This window comes from Saimiri boliviensis, chromosome 13 (genome assembly GCF_048565385.1).
Source record: "Saimiri boliviensis isolate mSaiBol1 chromosome 13, mSaiBol1.pri, whole genome shotgun sequence".
NCBI classification, from domain to species: Eukaryota; Metazoa; Chordata; class Mammalia; order Primates; family Cebidae; genus Saimiri; species Saimiri boliviensis.
Window position 1 is genome coordinate 111,872,087 of NC_133461.1, and position 20,891 is coordinate 111,892,977.

A 20,891-nucleotide genomic window follows, 5' to 3' on the forward strand; every position below is an offset into this window, starting at 1 on the left:
CGAGTCCTCCTTGTCATTGTGCGCCCGAAAAGGAGGTTGGAGGCACTCCAAGGAGGCGGGAGTCAAACCCTCACCAGGGTAGCTCCCCAACATCCTTGGCCCTGAGTCACCCCCTAAACACTTGGACTGCGGGCAGCTGCCCATTCCCCAGTTTGTGGGGGGTCCATGGTGCCCCTTGCTGGTATCTCCCTCACCCCTCTTTTTGTTTTCCCAGCTGTGCCTGTTCCTTCCACAACCCAGGCACACGGAAGCCTACCTTCTTCCCCTTAGGAGAGGGGATGGTCAACACCCCTGGTGTCTCTGTCACTCACGCACTGATTTACGGGGTCCGAGCTGGGCTGTTCCTGCAGGACAGGAACCAGTGCCCTCTTCTCCCCAAAGGTTGTAAATAGACCAGGCCAGCCCCCACACACCCACTCATTCCAGGGAAGACCAGGTGAGTGCTGAACCCCCCCGCCACGTCTATCAGTCCTCTTGTTATATGCAAAGATTTAGTGTAGATTTCTTTCCCTCCCTCCCCCATCCTTTTATTGTAAATATTGTCTCTAAATGTGTAACATATTATAAAGAATTTATAAGGATTTTTAAAGATGTTTGGCTCATTTATAAAAGTGAAATATTGTTTCATATTTCATATAATTTCAACCGACGTTATGGGTTGAGGAAAGATCTGTACTAAGTCTCATGTATAATTTTTAAAATGAAGCAAATCTGATGTTTGTAGAATGTACATGTAGATTTTAAATTCACTCAAAAATCTAACTCTATTATAAGTGAGTTTTGAACTATAAGTGTTGTAACAGTGTCGGACAAAGCCTTCCAACCCACGTTCGCATGGCTTCTTTCGATGTGTCCTTGACACGCCTCTCCAGCAACAGCTAAAATTTCCTACTTCTGAAAAGTCCTGTCTTACAAGTACAGTCTTTATCTTGGAAATAAATGGCCTTCCTTGAAAAAAAAATATTGAAAAAACTTTGCTCTATGGCTTCACAGTAGTAAAATTTTGTTATACTTTTGAAGCAGCGACATTCCTGAAATATTAACCAATGTGGCTGCTAAAATATTTAAACATTCAAATCCCTGAGAGGCAGTAAGAACTGTCAATAAAATTGGAATTTGCTATGTGATGTATTTTATTTTACATATGCTTTAAAGAGTACTAAGACAATATGGATTGATTTCCCTTTCAATGAATTTCACTCAGAGCTTGTATTGGAGACTTAAATGCATACTGACTCCACATTTACAAAGACGGAAATCTCATTGAAAATCAATTTTGACATTGTCACAGTGATTTTACCCTCTTTTTACATGTTCACCTTTTTGTATAGTTGGAAAGGTGTTATCCCTTAGTGAGAATAAATCTCAAATATAAATTCAAATGTTAGCTATAACTTGATATGTAACTATTCACTTTCACAACTTATCAAAAAATCAGTTATTAGATAAAATAAGTACAAATTATAACTGCAATCTCATTAATTTATACAAAGAAGAAAATGCAATTGAAAGCCTCTTTGAGAGTGTACTAGATATTTCTTCTTCTGTTTGTTCATTTGCTTCACTGAAGAGTAGGGTTCGATTTCTGAGTGAGTTCAAAATCTACATGTACATTCTACAAACACCAAGTTTGCTTCATTTTAAGAATTATACATGAGACTTGGTGCAGATCTTTCCTCAACATACCTTGTCTGTTGAAATTATGTGAAATATGAAACAAAATTTCTAAAATGATGTTGATTTATTCTGATCTCTACTACCTTCATTCCCACTAAAGAATTAAAAATGGAAAATGTATATACAAACAATTCAAATTATACATTTACCAGATTAAGGAAAATCTTATTACTTAAATTTTGACAAGCTACATAATCTCTTTCAACATGGTATGTTGTTGATTTTTATGGTCAGAATAATTGTTCACTCTGTATTTTCTGAACTATATAAGTCTTTGCTTATGTCATTTGAAATACAGTCTCAACTAATTCTTGTCTATAACATTGTCACCAAGTTTAGTTTGTAACAATTTACAGTTTTCTGACACTATTTTTCAAATGCCAGTTGCTGTCTCAAAATCCTTTTCCAGTACTGTTCTATAATGCTTGGAAATACAAGAAATAAGCTGTAATAGCATGTTTTCCTGAATGGCAAACACTTAGACCCATAATCCTTTAAATTGTATATTATACATGCTTATAAACATTACGTGGGGAAATTTCTCACATTTCACCTGTGCAGACAGTTTACTAATTCAAATGACTATCTTCTGATGGATTGCCAACAGAGTGTGCCATCCAAACAGCTTCTTATGTAACCAATGGCTCTGTGTCCTTACAATAATGTGAGGACTTCTACACTAGCAATGTGGTTACATCTTCTTTTTTTTTAATCAATACTTCACTTTTGACCCTAATTTCTTTGAAAGTGGGCACTAAACAATTTGTAAGCCTTATTGTCTTCTTTACATTAATAGACTTCATTTAAAAAAAAAAACTACTTTGAATTTACAAAACAGATGAGCTGATAGTACAGAGGGTTCCTATATAGTACCCCCAGCACACACACATACATACATGTTACCATACTATTAACATCTTATGGTAGTATGATGCATTTGCTATAAAGAACAAAAATGCTGATACATCATTATTAAGTAAAGGTCATATTTTGCTCATATTTCCTTAGTTTTTACCTACTGTCCCTTTGCTATTCCAGGACGTCAGCCACTATACCACATTATATTCAGTTGTCATGTCTCCTTAGGCTCCTCTTGGCTGTGACAACTTCTCAGACTTTCCTTATTTTTGATAATCTTGCCAATTTTGACATTCCTATGTTCATAATATTTACTTAACATTTTATTATATCAAAAATAAATACAGTTCACTCTTGAACACAATGGGTTTGAGCCGTGTGGTTTCACTTAGAGAATTTTCTTGCTTCCTGCCATCCCTGAGACAGCAAGGCCGATCCCTTCTCCTCCTCAACCTTTCCCTGTCCTACTTTATTATAAGAATACAGCATATAATACACTTAACATACAAAGTACATGTTAGTTGGCTGTTTATGTTATCCTTAAACTTCCAGGCTATTAAGAGTTATCCTTAAACAACAGGCTATTAAGTTTTGGAAAAGTCAAAAGTTATCCATGAATTGCTAGCTGCATGGGGGTTTGGGAACCCAACCCCTGAGTTTTTCAAGGGTCAACTGTATGTATTTTCCTACAGAATTCTCTTACTTATTTAATATATTCAAAGTATTTCTTTTCTTAGTCTTTTTCTTACTCAAAGTATTTCTTTTTTAAAACGTTTTTTGAGAGGAAAAAAGAGGTCAGAAAAAGATGGTAATGTAGAAAGAGGGAAATAAAAAGAGCAGATTCAGCTTTAAAATTCTCCATAATAAAACAAATCTGCATTTTGCATAATAAGCTAAAGCTTTTGTAATTTTAGCAGATATATTGGTCTCCTGAGGATTACTGAAAATAGACAGATAGAAAAGGAAAAAGGAAAAGTTAGATTAGCATATCAATCTATAACATTGGTTTGATTCAGAGGTTATGGGCATATTATTTACAAAATGTGTAAGCAGGATCTATCAGTACTAAAAGATATGGCTAATATAACAAAACCACAGGTATCCTACTTATGGAAATGAGTTTCTGTTCCTGATGGCTATAATAAAGCTAAGTTACAAAACAGGGCTGATTAACATTGCATTCTAATCATTAAGAGAATAGTTTTTCTTTATTCTAGAATAAAAATCTCATGGCTTTAAGCTCAAAATTAGTGCACATAAATATACATTACTGATGTAATTAAAATAAAATTTTAAATATGCTTGTAATTTTAGATCTGCATTTGATCATGTGCATATTCCCTAAAGATCATAGAGTTGCTAAAGATATATCCTTGCTTAAAATTATATGTAAACTGTAGTCTTCTTTCCATTGAGTGTTCCATGATGTTTAATAAAAATAATCACTATAGCTTTGGAAAACAAAAATTAGAGAGTCAATGACAAATTTCTTAAACAGTGTCAAAGAAGGGCCTTGTAGTATATTACTTTTAGTTATAATCATTTAAGAAAGTTTTTACTAATTTTTACATTTATAATATTTATTCATTTTTAAAAACATATATCAAAATCAAAATCAAAAAGATTCCTTCAAATCCTTCCATTTTATATTCTGTTATTTGCCAGTTAGATGGTACTGAGTGACATACCATCAGTATCATAATTTTAATTTCTTCATACATAGAGTGTAAGAAATATCTCTAATGTCTCTTCTTTTTCCAAAATATTATTTTTTAACATAATTGAATGATTTTTGTCCAAATTCTCCAATGTTAGTTACAAAAAAAAATCCTCAAAGAACAAAGTGACTGATCTAGGAAAAGTATGTATATTCATCTCCACTAGGGAGAAATATGTGAATACAGTTTTGGCTATTAGACACACAAATATTTTCTCTTAACATTTACAAATTGGCTACTATCTGATTAGAAAGGAAGCTGTCTTTGATAATTATTTACTTTTAAGGATTCCTATTTAACATTTATTTTTATTTCCTGCAGATATATTACTTTCTTATCCTATAAACACTCATTTTCAAAGACTTTTTAAAAGAATCATCTAGAATTTTTTAGGTATTTTCATTGAGAAAAATATTTAGAACAACTTGAAGGCGATTCTAGTAGAAATAAAAGTAGAGCATTATTTAGAAGAGTAAATTGCCAGTTCCCAATGCATAGAGCTATTACTTCTGGTTAATAACTTGATGATGGCTTTTACTGATATAGAGAGTAGAGTCATATAATTGGGAAGAACGTGATATCTTTTTAATTATTCAAATAGTTATATACTTAGTGTTTTATTTCATATCACAAGTTAGAAAGAAAGCTGTATTTTGTTTCTATTTAAGAACCTATAAAAAAAGTAAAAGAATTATGAAATTTAAATTTTTATACATGATTTCTAAGAAATCTCAGCTTTTGAAAGGTTCGTACCACCTGCTACTACTTTTCAGCTACACTGAGGTAATTTTTTTCTTCAATCTTTTCCTTATATTGATCCCTGCTCATAGAATGTATCACTGCTCCCCTAATCTCTATTGCAATTTATCAAAATATTGTTCAAGTACAACTTGTTTTAGGGCCTATCTCACCTAATGTAGCCCACAGAAATATTTATTTCCCTTGAATAGAATACATTATTTTAGCCCTGATCATCACTGGCTAGTATCATACGTTTTTCTCATGGGCAGATATTAATTATTCAAATAAATCAGTGAGTTTTAGATTTATTTTGTTAGTTGAATAGTGATGTAACTACAAATAAAGAGAGATCATTTCAGGATAAGAAATCAGCACTTGAGGTATTTCATAGATAAAAAAGAATGTGGTACATTCAAGCCATTTGTCTGATGCCAGTGATGCCCTACTCTGCCAAGGAATATTGGGCTTCTGTGAAGTCCTATGATGTGTCACACTTTCCCCTCAGAGTTCCAAGTTTCTAATCATCTTTGGCACCATGCCACTTTATCAGTATCCACTTATCCTTCATGGAAAAATGTAGCTTCCCTAGGATGTCTTTTCTTACCACTAAAATTGCTATGTCCTGCATACTGCTCTTTTCTTCATTAACATAGTTTTAAAAATAGAATCCTCCTTTAGACTGTATGCTGCATGGCTTATATTTGTTACTAGAATCCTAGGGTCTACAGTAAATCTTCAATAAATGTTTGCTAAAAGTCAAGTCTGGTTAGAAAAAGTGGTGAGTGTTGAAGCTTGAGAACTTTGTAAGCTCTGCCAACAAAATCAGATTTTATAATGAAAGTAATGGGTAATATTGACTTTTAATAGGTTCGTGATCAAGATCAGTTTGGTGTGTCAGCACACCTTGTGGGTAATATAGAAAATGGCTGAGAGGTGGTCACACGGGAGACAGAGACCAGATTATTACTCTGGCAGCTGTTACAAGAATCCATTTGGGACAGACCTGCTTTTGTTGAGAAAATACTCTGCTAAGCCATTTTTGAGGGGGGAGACTGTGCCTTTGGGCTCACTGAGTCAGCCTATACTTTGCTCTGAAAGTTGACTATAGATGTACTTTGCTTGAATTTAAAAAAAGGAGATTTCGAACTGGCCAAAATTTGGAAAAGAATGTGGCTATAGAGAAGAAACTGAGTGAAGTTCAGAAGAGAGAACAAAATAAAACTCTTGAACACTCTACATTCTGTCTCTCCTCCGTGCATTTCCAACTGCTGTGCTCGTACCTGCACCTCCCCATCACTCCAAAATCTAAAATGAAATCAGCACTAATCATGAACGTGTTTATTTGATAGAACGTTTTTGTAGAGTGGGTTGAAAGATAAAAACCCGAGAGAGGCTCTGAGTTCTGCATCAAGGATGAGAGCAAGAAACAAAACAACAAACAACAAAGATGGCACTAATAGACACTGACGCCAGACCAAGGGCTGGAACTGGATCACACGGAGTTACTTAGGGAAAAATGATGATGGCCTGAATAAAGGCTAAAACAAAAATTATGAAGAGAAGGGTGAGAATGAAGAACAGTAAAAAGTAGAATCCGTTAGAGCTAGTGACACCTGGTTTCAAATTTTGAAGTCAGTGCTGATGTTAGTGCTATTCACCAAAAGAGGAAATAAATATGAGGCCACAACAAAGTTATTGGCAGGAAGAATAAGGTTAATCTTAGGTCTATTAAATCTGATGCATATAATTGACATCAGATAAAATTGCTAGCAGACCGTGAAATACATGTATATGCACATGATTCTCTTCCCTTCTCCTTCCAAACCCCTGATTCCTCCAAATACTACATATGCCTTGGTCATTTGGGTGGTTTGGATGCTTTTTGTGGAATGAACTGTAATATATTTCTGCTTTATTCAGAGCACTTTGTATTATTTATATTTAAATTAGCCTTTTAATATGATTGGTAAATAAGTTTCCTACCAAGATAGTGTGAAAACACTAAAGAAAAAACTTGTTCAGAACTAAGGTATTTACCTTGTTAGAAAACTCTTGATATTAATAAAATTTAAGGGAAGTAGTTCCTTTCTTATGATTTAATATAAAAACATTTGCAAAGACGAGGAATTTACTTGGATTTCTTTGTCATTTCTTCTTTTTTCATCCTCATGTATCGCCCTTGGTTCACTGTATCTGTCTAAATACACTGCGCTTCAGAATCATTGTAGTATTGCTTGTGGTACAACTGCCTCATTAAACATTTCACACTGTCAGGCTACACAGCACCTGTATCTTGTGTTTAAAGGCACGTGTAGATAATACAAATTGTGGTTACCTGTGAACAACTGATTTTCTTTAGAGTTTTGGCATTTTAGGTTACTTTAATCACAGCAATTCCAAAGTTTTAAATTGGACAGCAAATGTGAATTTTCTGTGCAGTGTGTATATTTCTATTAGCATCATCTTCTTAAACTCTAAGTTTGGTATATCACATAAGAAAAAAATTCTTTGGGTGTTTTTAAAATTTCTTAAAGGTATGTTTCTGCGTTTCACATGATGAGACAAAGGAATATGCTGGTCAAGGCAATGGCAGTTTCAGTGACTCAGCTTTAACAAGAAGGCTGGATGATAGGTTCTCACTTTCTACCAAGGCAGCATTCAGGCTCAGGGGAGATGGGTTGCCTTCAGGTTGGAACGCTGGTCTGAAACTGCTGCATAGCCACTGGCTGAGGGCCATACATTTTTTGACTTCGTGCTCTGTGACTTCTGACGCCACTGGGTGTAAACGTGCACCCTGGCAGTACAGGACACAATCCCTGCTTCACTCTTGGCTGGCGTGGTGTACCACCCAGCATCTTCTTTCGCGGCTCCCTGAATGAGCAGGCAGATGTAGCCGTGGTTGTCCTGGTGCATGCTCACTCGGTCAGTGCTGTGAGTGAGTGATTCACCTTCTTTGTTCCAAAATATCTGAGGCGGTGGCACTCCCAATACACGACATGCCAGCCGCCCTGGGTACCCATCAGCAACCGCTGTGTTTTGCAGCTTCTCAATAAACACAGGGGGTTTGTGCACTTCTTGAGCAGCAACCACAAGCTCCAGGCTGACTGAGTTCTGTCCTGCTCGGTTGGTGGCTATGCCTGTGTAGATGCCGGGACCATGTGAAGTGACTGGAAAGTGCACCCCATTCTCATGCACCAGCATCTTGTGAGCATTGTCAGGGTGTATGGGCTTCCCATCTAGTTGCCAGCTTCGATCTGAAGTTGGTAAGCCACTGACCTTGCAGTGCATTCTGCAGAGTTTTCCTTCTTGAACAGTCAGATCTACAGAAGCCTGCGAGAAGTGAGGTCTGAAAAACCGCTCCCGAACTGGTTCATTTTCATCTCCAGTGTCCCTGGATCTAGAACGAGACCTTCTGCCATGAGGATGGCCTGAGGGAGAGCAGGGACTTGGACCTCTTTGGTTGACAGTCTGTACCATTAGCTGTCCAGTACGGTGGACGCAGTCTGAGGGATTGCGCCCATAATTACATAACTCCCATCATCATCTAGGGTGGAGGCTATGGTATGGAGGGAGCTGTGGGTAACACCCCCCATGGGCACCGAGGAAGGAAAACTGGGCAGACCCCAGGCACAATTAGTGCCTGAAGTATAACTTACTGCTTACATATATCTAGCTTATATAATCATACTTAATACTTCTATCTAGCATACTTAGTTCCATATAATCTTTCTATATAATCATATAGGAACCATCGTCGGGGTTGTACTGACACATTTAGTGCTGATTTATAGAATCCTTCTACATAACCATAGTAGTTTGTAGTAGGAGGAATGCATAGAGCAGTCACAGAACAGAAGCAGTACATGGGAAAAGAGCCTGACCAGGACAAGAACCGAAAACACAGGCGGTGGTGTCCTGCCCGAAAGGACACATGCTGTATGGCAGGCTTGGAGCAAGAGCCTCTCTTCCTGAAAAAGGAGTTGTAGTACCTTGCATCCAGTTCCCTTGGAAAGTCGGCCGCAGGCCTGAGATCCTGGAAGTAACTGAGGGAGAAGAACCCCTCTGGTGTGACCAGTCACGGCGGCTGGACACCCTGTCAGTCTTTTCTCCCTTCTGTGGTAGCTCAAATCATCCTCCCATAAATATCTTAAGAGAAGAGCACGCATCTGTCAGCTCCCACTGCAATGGCTTACAGTATCCTTCTATTAGAAGTCCTTTGAAGTCTACAGCCCCCAGAAAAGAAGTGTTGTGCAGGACACCTGTTGCACACAGCCCATCCCCTTGCCTCCGTGACCTAATGGGGGTGGACCCCTTTTCTGTATACAACACTCTACTACTGCGCATGGCACAGCCCCCTGCCATGCAGGGCCCATCTCTCTTCCCAGGTGACATAATGGGGTGGCCCCCTCACTTGTGAGTCATGCGATTATGTATGCCCTATCACTAAGCCTGTAGTGTAGATGATGACCTCACTTACGACCCTGCCCCCTGCCTGTACCTAATAAATACAGATGCTTCTGGGCATTTGGGGGCTGCCACTGTTCTCCACTCACAGGTTGTGTGGCCCCCCCGAGTCCGGCTGCTCTTCCCCAGTTCTTCAGTGTCCTGTCTCTTTACTTCTTGGATTCTGCACCTCAGCACAGCATAAGGGACACCCCACGACGCTGTGGGGCCAACAGCCCTATAGGGAGCATGTGCCATTGAGATCTCTTTGATGGTGCAGTGATCACTCTTTGGAGAAATCTACTTCCCATCTTTAAACCAATAGATCTTTGGCTTTGGATTTCCAGCCACTCTGCATGTCAAAGTTTCCAGCCTCAAGGATCTTGTAATTATTTCAGCTTCATCTCAAAGAATGGTGCGCTCCGTTTTCCACAGGCACATCTCCAAACTGAACTTCATCACCTGATGCATTCACAGGAGCCCTTTCTAGCCTGTTCTCCAGTCTCTGCTTACAGTTGGAGATTGTATTTCTGACGAACTGTTTCCTCTTCTGGCTCCTCAATATTGAAGACAGTTGCACCATCAGCACCTGGTAGCCTCCGAGCCCTTCCTTCTTTGTGTGTCTGCCTCGCTGGCCTGTTCAGGAGGGTCCTTCTTGAAGCAAGTGTTAGCTCCAGGTCTGGAACGCAGCATGCCTTGAATCTCCTCGAGGGAGGCCATTCTACCAGGTCTACTGGCCTTCTCGGGAAATCCGGCGGGGGTGACACCCTGGGCAGCCCCAGGGCATTGTGGCTGCCAGGGCTCTGGCGGGGAGGAGCCGTGGGATGCCTGGCCCGGGCTCGAGCGCGAACACGTGGGGCACGGGGAAGGCCATAGTGGGGCTGAAGACCAGGGGCCGCGGCGAGGGGACGGGAGGCTGTTCGAGCCCGGGCTGGAGGCTGTGTCCCACCCGGCCGCAGCCCAGGCACTGCGCGAGAGAAACTAATTGGAGCGCGCCTAGGTGAAGGAGCCGGAGGACTGCCTGGAGGGGGCGGCGCAGGAGACCAGCCAGCTCGTGGGCTCCAGGGACTGCCAGGTGCCGGCCTCCAGCTCCAGTCGGATGTGGTTCCAGGTTGCTGGATCTTCAGCGGGTCCCTTGCCGTCCTGCTGCTTCCGATTCCGCCTTGGGGGTGAGCCGGGGCTGTGCGGACTCCGCTGATTTTAATTATTTTCTCATCTATGAATGCTCTGCACATGGGAGCTGGCCCAAGTTACTATCAATGCCAAGGTACACGAAAAAGACTAGATCTTTCAGCGCATATCTGATGTTTAGTAAATAGACAAAATCTCACAAGGAGAAAACAAGAGACTTCTGAAGTCGTCATTCAAATATGGAGAAACTGACAATGATGAGCTGAGTTAATCCATCTCTCAGTAATGCTCCTATTTCCCCTGTCACTTTGAGACTGTTGAGAGTATATTGTACTTGGGACAAGCTCTGAAAATGTTTTAGTTTATGAGCGATTTCTTTCCATCTAAACCTTGTCCAGAATATCCATTTGAGACACAGGCTGAAGATTCTTCTGTAATGTTACCCAAAGGAGTCTGCCTAAATAGAAAAATATCCAAAAATTGGGTAACTTGGTTAAGAATCCCATATCAGGTGGTTTTTTTGTTTGTTGGTTGGTTTGCTTTGTTTGTTTGTTTTTGAGGTATGGTCTCTATGACTTGACATTGATCCCAGAGAGAGAAAGAGAGAGAGAGAGAGAGAGAGAGAGATAGAGAGAGAGAGAGAGAGAGAGAGACTCCCTCTGTTGCCCAGGCTGGAGTGCAGTGGTGCAATCATGACTCGTTGCAGCCTCAACCTCCTGGGTTGAAGTGATCCTCCCACCTCAGCCTCCTGAGTGGCTGGCACTAACGGTGCATGCCACCATACTTGGATAATTTCTTTTATGTTTTGTAAAGATGAGGGTCTCCCTATATTGCCTAGACTCATCTTGAACTCCTGTTCTCAAGCAGTCTTCCAGCCTTGGCCTCCCAAAGTGCTAGGGAAGTCTATATCTGGTTCTATGGGCTCTTCAAAATAGGGATGAAATTTATTCTGTTGTTGAATTGAGCACTCTTGGCCACTGGCTGAGAAGTGGATACGATCCCTGATCATAAGCTTTCTATCTGTGTGGTTGTGTTCAGAGATGTGATTTCCAGAATCTTAAATGACTTTGCACATCTGCTGCCCTGTCAAGTGCTCCCACGAGGAAAAGATCACTCAAGAGGAAAAAAAAAAAACTGACTTTCATGGACATTTGAGATAATCAGCCCTAGAAATCTGATATGTGATTGTAATACCTCAAAGATTAGTGAAAATCTGGATCAATTATGCCTTTAGTTTAAAATGTTCTGTCCTTCTGCCTCCTCAGCAGGGAGACTGAGGCCCAAAACCACCATCCCGCGAACAGCAGACTGTCTACTTTACTACCACTTTCCTATTTCATTGTCTTTATGGTGTACCTTAACAAATCCAAGAAAACCTTTATTTCACATTACTGACATTCCCCAAAGACCCACCAATTCTTTGAGAAAAAGCATCAACAGAGAATTCAACCCCTAAGAATCATTAAATCCTTCATGTTAAAATCCTTTCCTCGCTGTTTCTGCCAATTCTACAACCCTAAACTTTTATATTATTTTTATCCAATTCCAAACAAACCCTTGAATTGAAACATCTGCCTCAAACCACATTCATATTCTCAGTAAATCCTACCTTGTACTTTCCTCTACAGAAAACTACCAGAGTTCAGTCAAGGTAGTATTTTTCCCTCATCTCAGTAAACAATAAACTGAACACTTCTACCAAAATGTTGGAGAGCCAACATTTAACACTATTATGGCTTCATTCAGGTCTACTATCATTCTACTATCCAGAAAAGGCTCAGCCTTTTTGAGTTTATGCTAGCATGTTGTGATGTAAGGGTATAGAAAATGTGGTCTTGATAATGTGATGAGACAACATATTTTAAATACCTTGTAAACTATAAAGCTGAATACAGATGTATGACAGGGTGACTATCATCATTACAAGAGCAAGACTGCCATCTAATGACAACCAAGCAGATAACAGGTACCCTATCCCTTTTAAAGCAGAAATGAAGAGTAACAGGATCTCCTGATGAAACCCACGAAGTGACAACAGATCACAATTTTATTCTCACTACAGTGTTATCAAAACTGTTTTTGAAATACAACATTTTGAACCTCTATTATAACTGCTCCTTCTAGTAACTAAACATCAATGTGAGAGCTTTTATGGTGGAAACAGTAGGTAGGCATCCAAGTCACATAGGCATCATTGAAACCCAAGAACAGCTCTGTCATCATGCACAAACGACAGTGCTCTTCTGGGTCTCCCTTCCCTCATCTATGAAGAGAGAATGGTGACACTTTCTGCAAGTTGCTGTGAGGATTAAATTAGATCATCCAAAATGCTTATAAATTATAACTTACAAATAAAGCAAAACCTGAAACAGCTAAGTGCCTAGGCCAGTGGTTGGTACAATGTAGATGCCTCAGTAAATAAATACAGTTAATTTCAACTTCTCAGTGGAGTCAAAGACAAACATATATTAAGTGATGCCCATAACTTAAAAAGCTAAGAGAAAAAGGAGGCCAGTTCAAAACAAAAGCTTCAGTGAACATGTGATTTTAACATTTTATATCAATTAATTTTATTAGTCAACAGAATCAAAATGACTAATCACTGAGCCTAGAAATACCACATTTGAGTCCAGCTGGGGTATTTATTCTTGTAATACTTTAGCACTCAAAGCTCCAGTTTTCTCAAATGAAAAAGTGATGCTATTTACCTCATCTGAAATTAAATCAGCATCTGAACAAATGCCAAAAAGCAAGGTGATTTTTCTGTCAACAATATTGCAAACATAATTACAGATTAAGAAGAATATGACACCTGTGCATATTCTCTACTGTCTGCCACGGCACAGGGAAGAAGTTCCACTCTGGAGTCAACACACAGCTTCCTATGAGCAGGAGTGTGTGCGGACCTCAGCAAGTTACTGAACTTCCACCAAACTTGGATTTTCTCATATGAAAATTGGGATGGTAACTCATTCTATTTTATATACATAATGCTTACAGATAGATTTTAATAGCCTTTATAGGATTACAAAAAATAATTATAAATTGCATAAAGCAGGAGACCAACACAAAGTAAGTTAAAAATCTGCACCTGCTGTGTGATAAGAATGCTGATTAAATACTGTTTGTTTCTTCTTTTTCTCTTTGTTTCTCTTTCTTCCTTTTACTGTAATTTATCATTATCCACTTCCTTCTGGGAAGTATATCTATTTAATAAACAGAAAGAATGTGTGTCATTATCCCAAAGAAACACTTGATAACGTGTATTATTTTTAAAGAGTAATTTTTTTACACATACAGTTTAATATATTAGGTAAATATTTGAGTCTTATCCAGAAGTCTTCAGTCTGCATATTCCTTAACTGTTTGTTCTTGCAAAATAAACCATTTGAGGCTCAAAAACTCTCTGTTAGTAGAGTTAATGAGATAAAAGAATAAAATGGTAAAAACAAGGAGAGTTACATGGCACTGAGGGATTAAAAAAAGCTTTGTATTTAGATAAAAATTTATTTCTTGTTACAAAACACAACCACGACCACCACAAAGAAACATAGGAAGCCGTATAAAGAAACTGAGAAAAGCCCCTATTTACAATATGGCAAAACTTCTAAGAGAGATGGGATCATTCTGCTAGAAAGCAAATCAGAAGTTACCTAAATTCTATTTGAAAATTTCTATGGCTACATCCCAGTTGGTTCTTGTAGTACTTAAAATTATGAAAGTCTGTAAAAAATACCTAGCACAGCGGCCGGGCGCGGCGGTGGCTCAAGCCTGTAATCCCAGCACTTTGGGAGGCCGAGGCGGGTGGACCATGAGGTCAAGAGATCGAGACCATCCTGGTCAACATGGTGAAACCCCGTCTCTACTAAAAATACAAAAAGTTAGCTGGGCATGGTGGCGTGTGCCTGTAATTCCAGCTACTCAGGAGGCTGAGGCAGGAGAATTGCCTGAACCCAGGAGGCGGAGGTTGCGGTGAGCCGAGATCGCGCCATTGCACTCCAGCCTGGGTAACAAGAGCGAAACTCCTCCTCCTCAAAAAAAAAAAAAAAACCTAGCACAAGAACCATCAAATGGAAGACATTAATACCTTTATTTATTTTTCTTTTATTCCAGATTTATTGTGGTATAATTGAAAAATAATTATTTATTTAAAGTGGACACTATGGTGATTTGATATACATGCACACTGTCAAATGAATGCCATAATCAAGGTGATTGCAGTTGCTGGTGTGTGTGTGTGTGCACGCGTGTGTGGGTATGTGTGTGTGTTGAGAACACTTAAGATGTACTGTCTTAGGAAATTTAAACTATGCATTACAGTATTATTAACTATAGTCACCATACTGTACATTAAATCCCCAGAACATACTCATCTCATTTTATACATAGTGCTGAATATTTATATTTAACTTATAACAGAAATTTTATACCCTTTGGTCGGCATCTTCCCATTTCCCTAGCCCCCCAGCCCCTGGTAATCACTGCTGTACTGTCCGCTTTTAATGCTCCAACTTTTTTAGAGTTCACAAATAAGAGAGATCATATAGTAGCTGTCTTTCTGTCTGGCTTATTTCAGTTAGTATAATGTCCTCAAGGGTCACCTATCTGGTTGCAAATGTCAGAGTTTCCTTCTTTTTATTACCAAATAGTATTTAACTATGTTAATGTATACCACATATTCTTTATCTGTTTATCCACCGATGCACATTTAGAATGTTTCCACATATTAGCTACTGTGAATAAAGCTGCAATGAACATGGGGTGCAGATACCTCTTTGAGATCTCTCAAAGGAAGCCAATCTGTGTTTCCTTCAGATATACAGCCAGAAGTAGGAATGACTGGATCCTATGACAGATCTATTTTTAATTTTTTGAGGACCCATCCTATTGTTTTCATAATGGCTTCCATCATGAGGCCACTGGTTCTGGTGGGGCTCCTCTGGCCAGTGCCACCTGGCTGCCCCATATCTATTCACTGGAGAAGGAAGCATCAGATCCTATGGAGAAGGAGAGTACTTTCCCTGCAGTGCTGCATGTATATTGTCTTGTGTTTTCAGAAAGACTCTTACTGTTCCAAAGGAGACATGAGCCTACCTTGTTTTCTGTTGCAAGGTTGGGGTCAGGAAAATTAAGGCCTGCATCATCGTCTTAGCCTCCCAAAGTGCTGGGATTACACGTGTGAGCCACCACGCCCTGCCTGTCTCTTAACACTTACCTTATTGGGCCGGTCACTGCAGCTCACGTCTGTAATCGCAGCACTTTGGGAGGCCAGGTCAGGCAGATCAGAAGATTGAGAACATCCTCTGTTTAACCTCCACAGAACTACGAAGCAACAGCCCACCCGCCCCAGGCTAATGCACCTGTCCCTGCATAAACCGAATCTCCCTCCCTCTGTCCTGACCAGTTCCTCAGCCACAGCTGTCTTCTCTGAGCCGTTCACCATGTCCCAGTGGTCACAAGGCCACCTGAACAACCCATTGCCTGCATGGGGTGGGGGCGCTTTATAAACTCACCCCCAGCAGCACATCCATGCACACAGTAGGAAATGAGGGATCATGGACCACAGCCTGAGTCCTGGCAGGAAACAGGTGACCTCAGAAAAGGGGCTCAGGAAGGTATGAGGATGGGCTCTCGGCAAAGCCACAGGAGGGGTCAAGGACTCCAGTGAGTGACAGTGCAGAGCCCCACGTTAGGAACCATGGAAACCACAACTACCTGGGTAAGAGTGGCAAGGGAGACACAGAGTCCACAAAAGGATAGTGAGCAAGCCACACCCGTGCGTGGGAAGCACAGCGCCATCAGCCCACAGCCGGAGCCGGAGAGCTGCACATCCACATCTGATGCTTTGCCCTCCCTCCCTCCCCTGTCCTGCCAGAGCCTTCTGGTGGCAGAACCTGATAAGGACCAGATGACGAGGGCATCACTCCGAAGCTGCCCTGCAGGGCTCAGAGCTCAGTAGGAAGACGGAGGCCAGGTCCAGTGGGACAAGGGAGGATTTAGACACAGAAGAGTGGCAAGCGCACGCACATATCAAGGAAGAAAACACACGCATTCGCTACAGTCATTGTTTTTGCTGCAAGTTACCATCTTAGAGCTGGCTTCTGACTTCTTACTTTTACCAGCTATGCCTCCTTTACCCTAAGCCAGTGGCTCGATTAGCAATTGTTACCAGCTAAGTGGGACTAAACCTCTCCTCTTTAGCCCTGGGCGGTGCTGCCTGAATGGAGCTGTTTATTACTTTTCACCCTGGAGTTGACAATGCCGCCACGTATTCCAGAAAATCATCTGGGATGACAAATGCTTCTTCCTGCCTGCAGTGTGGCGGGACGATCTCATTTTCAGCCCTCCATTCATCAGCTGACCTCCAGAACCCCACAACCAGTGAAATCGTGTGGCTTTCCACACGGCACAGAACACATTGCAGAGCTGGGCTCCAATCACCCACAGGAAGATGGAAATGGCTCCTCTGGGAGCCCTTGCTACATTGTTTGACTTGCCAACAACTAGCTTTTGATATTAATACCTACAAAACAGTGGGATTGAGGAATCATTACTCTTGTATTACTGTACAGTATTATCCTTCTCTTCTTGACAGCAGCAAAGTCGGTCAAAAACGAGAATATTGGATATGTAATCCATCAATATAGTTGCTTTTAGAATTCTTACGTTTAATAAAACATAATTCTCTACACCCACTGGCTCTTGACTATTTTGAATAGTTTGTTCATTTCAGAACCACCAGAGGGGATGGCATGAGTAAATATAGCATAATTAGGTTTGCAGTAATTTCACAAATTGTTATTTAAACTCTCTGCAATTTATAGTCTAAAGTAACTAACTAACAATCAACAGAAAGACAACATCTGAAATTGTATGGACTGATAGATATTATGCCATTCGTAAGGGGGAAATGACAGTCACTGCGTTAATATAGTGGGCTTCTTTTATATATATATATATATATATATATATTTTTTTAATTGTGAGTATTAAGTCAAGAAATGTACATCATCTGGATATCACTTTAATGACACAAATTACAGCTCACAAGCTAGAATTCAAGTCCCAAGGACATTCACTGGCTGCATATTTCTGAAGTTAATTTACACTACATGCTGAATCTGTGTTTCCTTCAGTTTCGATTGGTTTGTCTTCACGTACTTGTGAATTGTTTCCTACTTGATGCTGAACATGGTTCTATATCCCAAGAACCTTCAGTCATCAGCCCAACGTGATAAGCCTGCAACAGGTTTGATTTTGGCTCTCGTGGCGAGATGAGCCATGACCCCAGTGCCAAGCTGGGTCTCTCTTTGCTTGTCCTCTTGTATGTCTCTTCTGCATTTATTTATATAATTTTAAAAGTTTGCTTCCTGTCTCTTCAATCATTGTGGAACAGGAGGAAGACTTTATAAGTAAGGCAAGAATAGAAAAAGGTCATCCACATAAATAATTCACATGATTTTCTCTCTGCGTTCTTACTCACAAGACGCACTTGATGACTGTTGGCATCAAGATCAAGAAAAGCTTGCATTTTCATTTAAATGAAAGGCATCTCAAAGGACCAAGAGTGAAGCAAAGATACTTCCTTACACCTCACTAATCCAAAATTTACCATGCTCCATCAAAAGCTATTCTGTGAGTTTACGTGTGGCTGGCAACACAAACACTTCCCTTTCATCCTCACCATCTCCTTTCTTCAAGATACCACTAGTAGCACAGACAAACACACAAGCACACACACATGACAACATGCAAAGGTATGTACACACACATATGTATGTGCATGTGCACACACATGTACACACAGACACATAAACACATGTACACAGACACATGTACACATACACACACATATATGCATATACACATGGACATACACACATGCACATTATGTAATATATATGCATATATACAGCACACATAGACACATATACACATGCACCTGTATACATATAAGTATGTACACAATACACACACACTCATACACACATGCATGCACAAATACACATGCAGAGACACATACCTATATATGCACACACATACAAACATGCACACATCCACTTGTACATATGTACACACATAGACACGCACACATACATACACAGACATGCAAATACACACATACCTCATACATATGCACACATACATGCACATGCATACATACACATACGCACATACACGCATACCCATACACATACACGCATACCCATGCACACACACATACATGCACACTTGTACACACTCATACACATACACACATATGCATGCATGCACAGAGACATGCACATCACCTACGCAGTGCACGCACACACACTCCACCCAAGAGGATGGAGAAATTTCTACTCCCCGTAGTATTAGAGGATGTAATAGCCAGGCCTAAGGAACTGGAATCGGAAAATCACCATGAAGATCTCATGAAAACATCTCCCAGTCACCAAGGACAGTAGAGCCTTCACAGCACCCTCATTAGGCGCCTGCCCGAGGACAGTTTTTATAGAGGCACATTAAACTGTTTACGATTAAAACGGATCTTTGGAGTAATTAATAGTTTGCCCTGGTAATTTCATCACATTTTGCTGCCGGATGGCAATTACGATTTAATTATGATCGCCTGATGAAGAACATACTAAGTAATTCTTCGGATAATTTCCTTTTTATTCCTGATTAGGGAGCTAGGTTAGGAGAGAGACAAGGTTATGGCTTTGCTGTAATCTAATTTTCCTGCTTTGAAAATAGAAGGCTTTCCAGGCTTTAAGATTTGCTAAGAGGAGCCTCAGAAATGGCAGCAGACATCTTCTCTGATCCGTGTCCTCGTGCCTTAGAAGAGTGGGAGCTCCTAAGCGCTCAGTGCCAGGGGAAACTGGATGACGGCCCTTTCGTTAACGTGGAGAGACAGAAAACGCAACACATAGGGACGTCACAGATACTTCCTGGATTTCCTTCCCTGAGATACGAGGGATTCAGAAATACGGAAGAAAAACCTATAATGATGAAAAATGCAGGGGAATTCCCACCTCGGCCAGAGGTCGCCGGCGGGGAAGGCAGGCTGGCGCGGAGCGGCGCCGACACCGTGCGCACCTTCCACTCACAGGCAGCCGTGGGAGGCAGAGGAGCCTTTCCTCTCCCCAGCCAGACTCAGCCCCTCGGATGCAGGGCTCCGCTTTGCATCCCGACTGTGGCTCAGAAATTCTGTGCTCTGATACAAGCTATTAGCAGCTTGTCATTAAACACCCGAGGAGTTGAATGTATGACAAGAAACAGGATATTGGAACTGGGAGTACCATGTCAGCATCTGGTTTATTATTTTCCTTTTCTCTTTAAAAAAAAAAAAAAAAAGTCATCTCTTCATGTTTTTGCAGTGCATTTTCGCCCAGTTCTTTTCTTTTGTTCCTTTTTCTCAGCTTTTCCTGTATTTATCTTGAAGGAAAGGTACCCAGTATCTGATTTTCTACGTCAGTACGACTGTATTCATCAGCGTGTGAGGCTCCGGCCTGGGGGAGGAGCGGACAGAGCAAATGTCCCTCCTGTGGCCGGCTGTCCATCACTTCCACTGCATCCCAGTTGCAGGCTTCCGGCCCAGGTGTCCAGTTTCCCACAGCAAAGAGCAGGCCTGCGTGGGAGGTGGGATGGGTGAGAAAGGGAAAGGGCTCTCTCAGCTCCAGCTGCCATTCAGAGTCTGTTCTTCACAGGCACAGCCCTAGTACCTCTGCACTCGCTCCTCGGAAATCCAGATACTTTCACGTTCTCAGAGAATAAAGAGAAACTCAGAGATTATCGCATCAGAAACCACCTATTCAGCTGAAAATTACTATGCGGGGTTATAATTAGGTACACTTGTGGTCTGGCTTAGAAAAATGAAAAAGACGGAACCAAGCCAGATTTCACTCCAGATGAAACTACTTGGTTCATATCATGACAGGTGTCAGGAAGCCGCCTTCCTCTTCTCAAGCGCTCTGGTGATTAGATTGAACTTCAGATTATGTAAAATGCCGTTGGATTTTCCAAAGTATTTAATGCATGTGTAGTTAGTCATATGATGGAAATCGTCTGTACTGTATTACTATACCAGAGTGTAAGCCTTCCCTGGGGTACTGGAACAGCCATACGAAAGGCTGGAGCCTCTAAAACAGTCCCCACTGAAGGCACAGAAACCAGCGTTCCCTGCTGATAAAGCAGCACAGCCATCTGCATCCAGGAGGCAGAAACGTAAGACTCCAACTGGGTGAGGAAAAAATAAATGGCCAGAATCCACGTGCTCTCAGTCGCCCTCTACCTTGGGTCATTTTCAAGGGATGTCTCCAGATCACAGTCCTTCTGTGGATG

At 40.7% G+C, this 20,891-nt stretch overlaps 1 pseudogene; it reads right to left on the bottom strand.

Annotated features, from left to right (window-relative positions):
* Positions 1-523: 523 nt before the first annotated feature.
* LOC101039542 (palladin-like) lies at positions 524-15,712 on the bottom strand (annotated as a pseudogene).
* Positions 15,713-20,891: the final 5,179 nt, after the last annotated feature.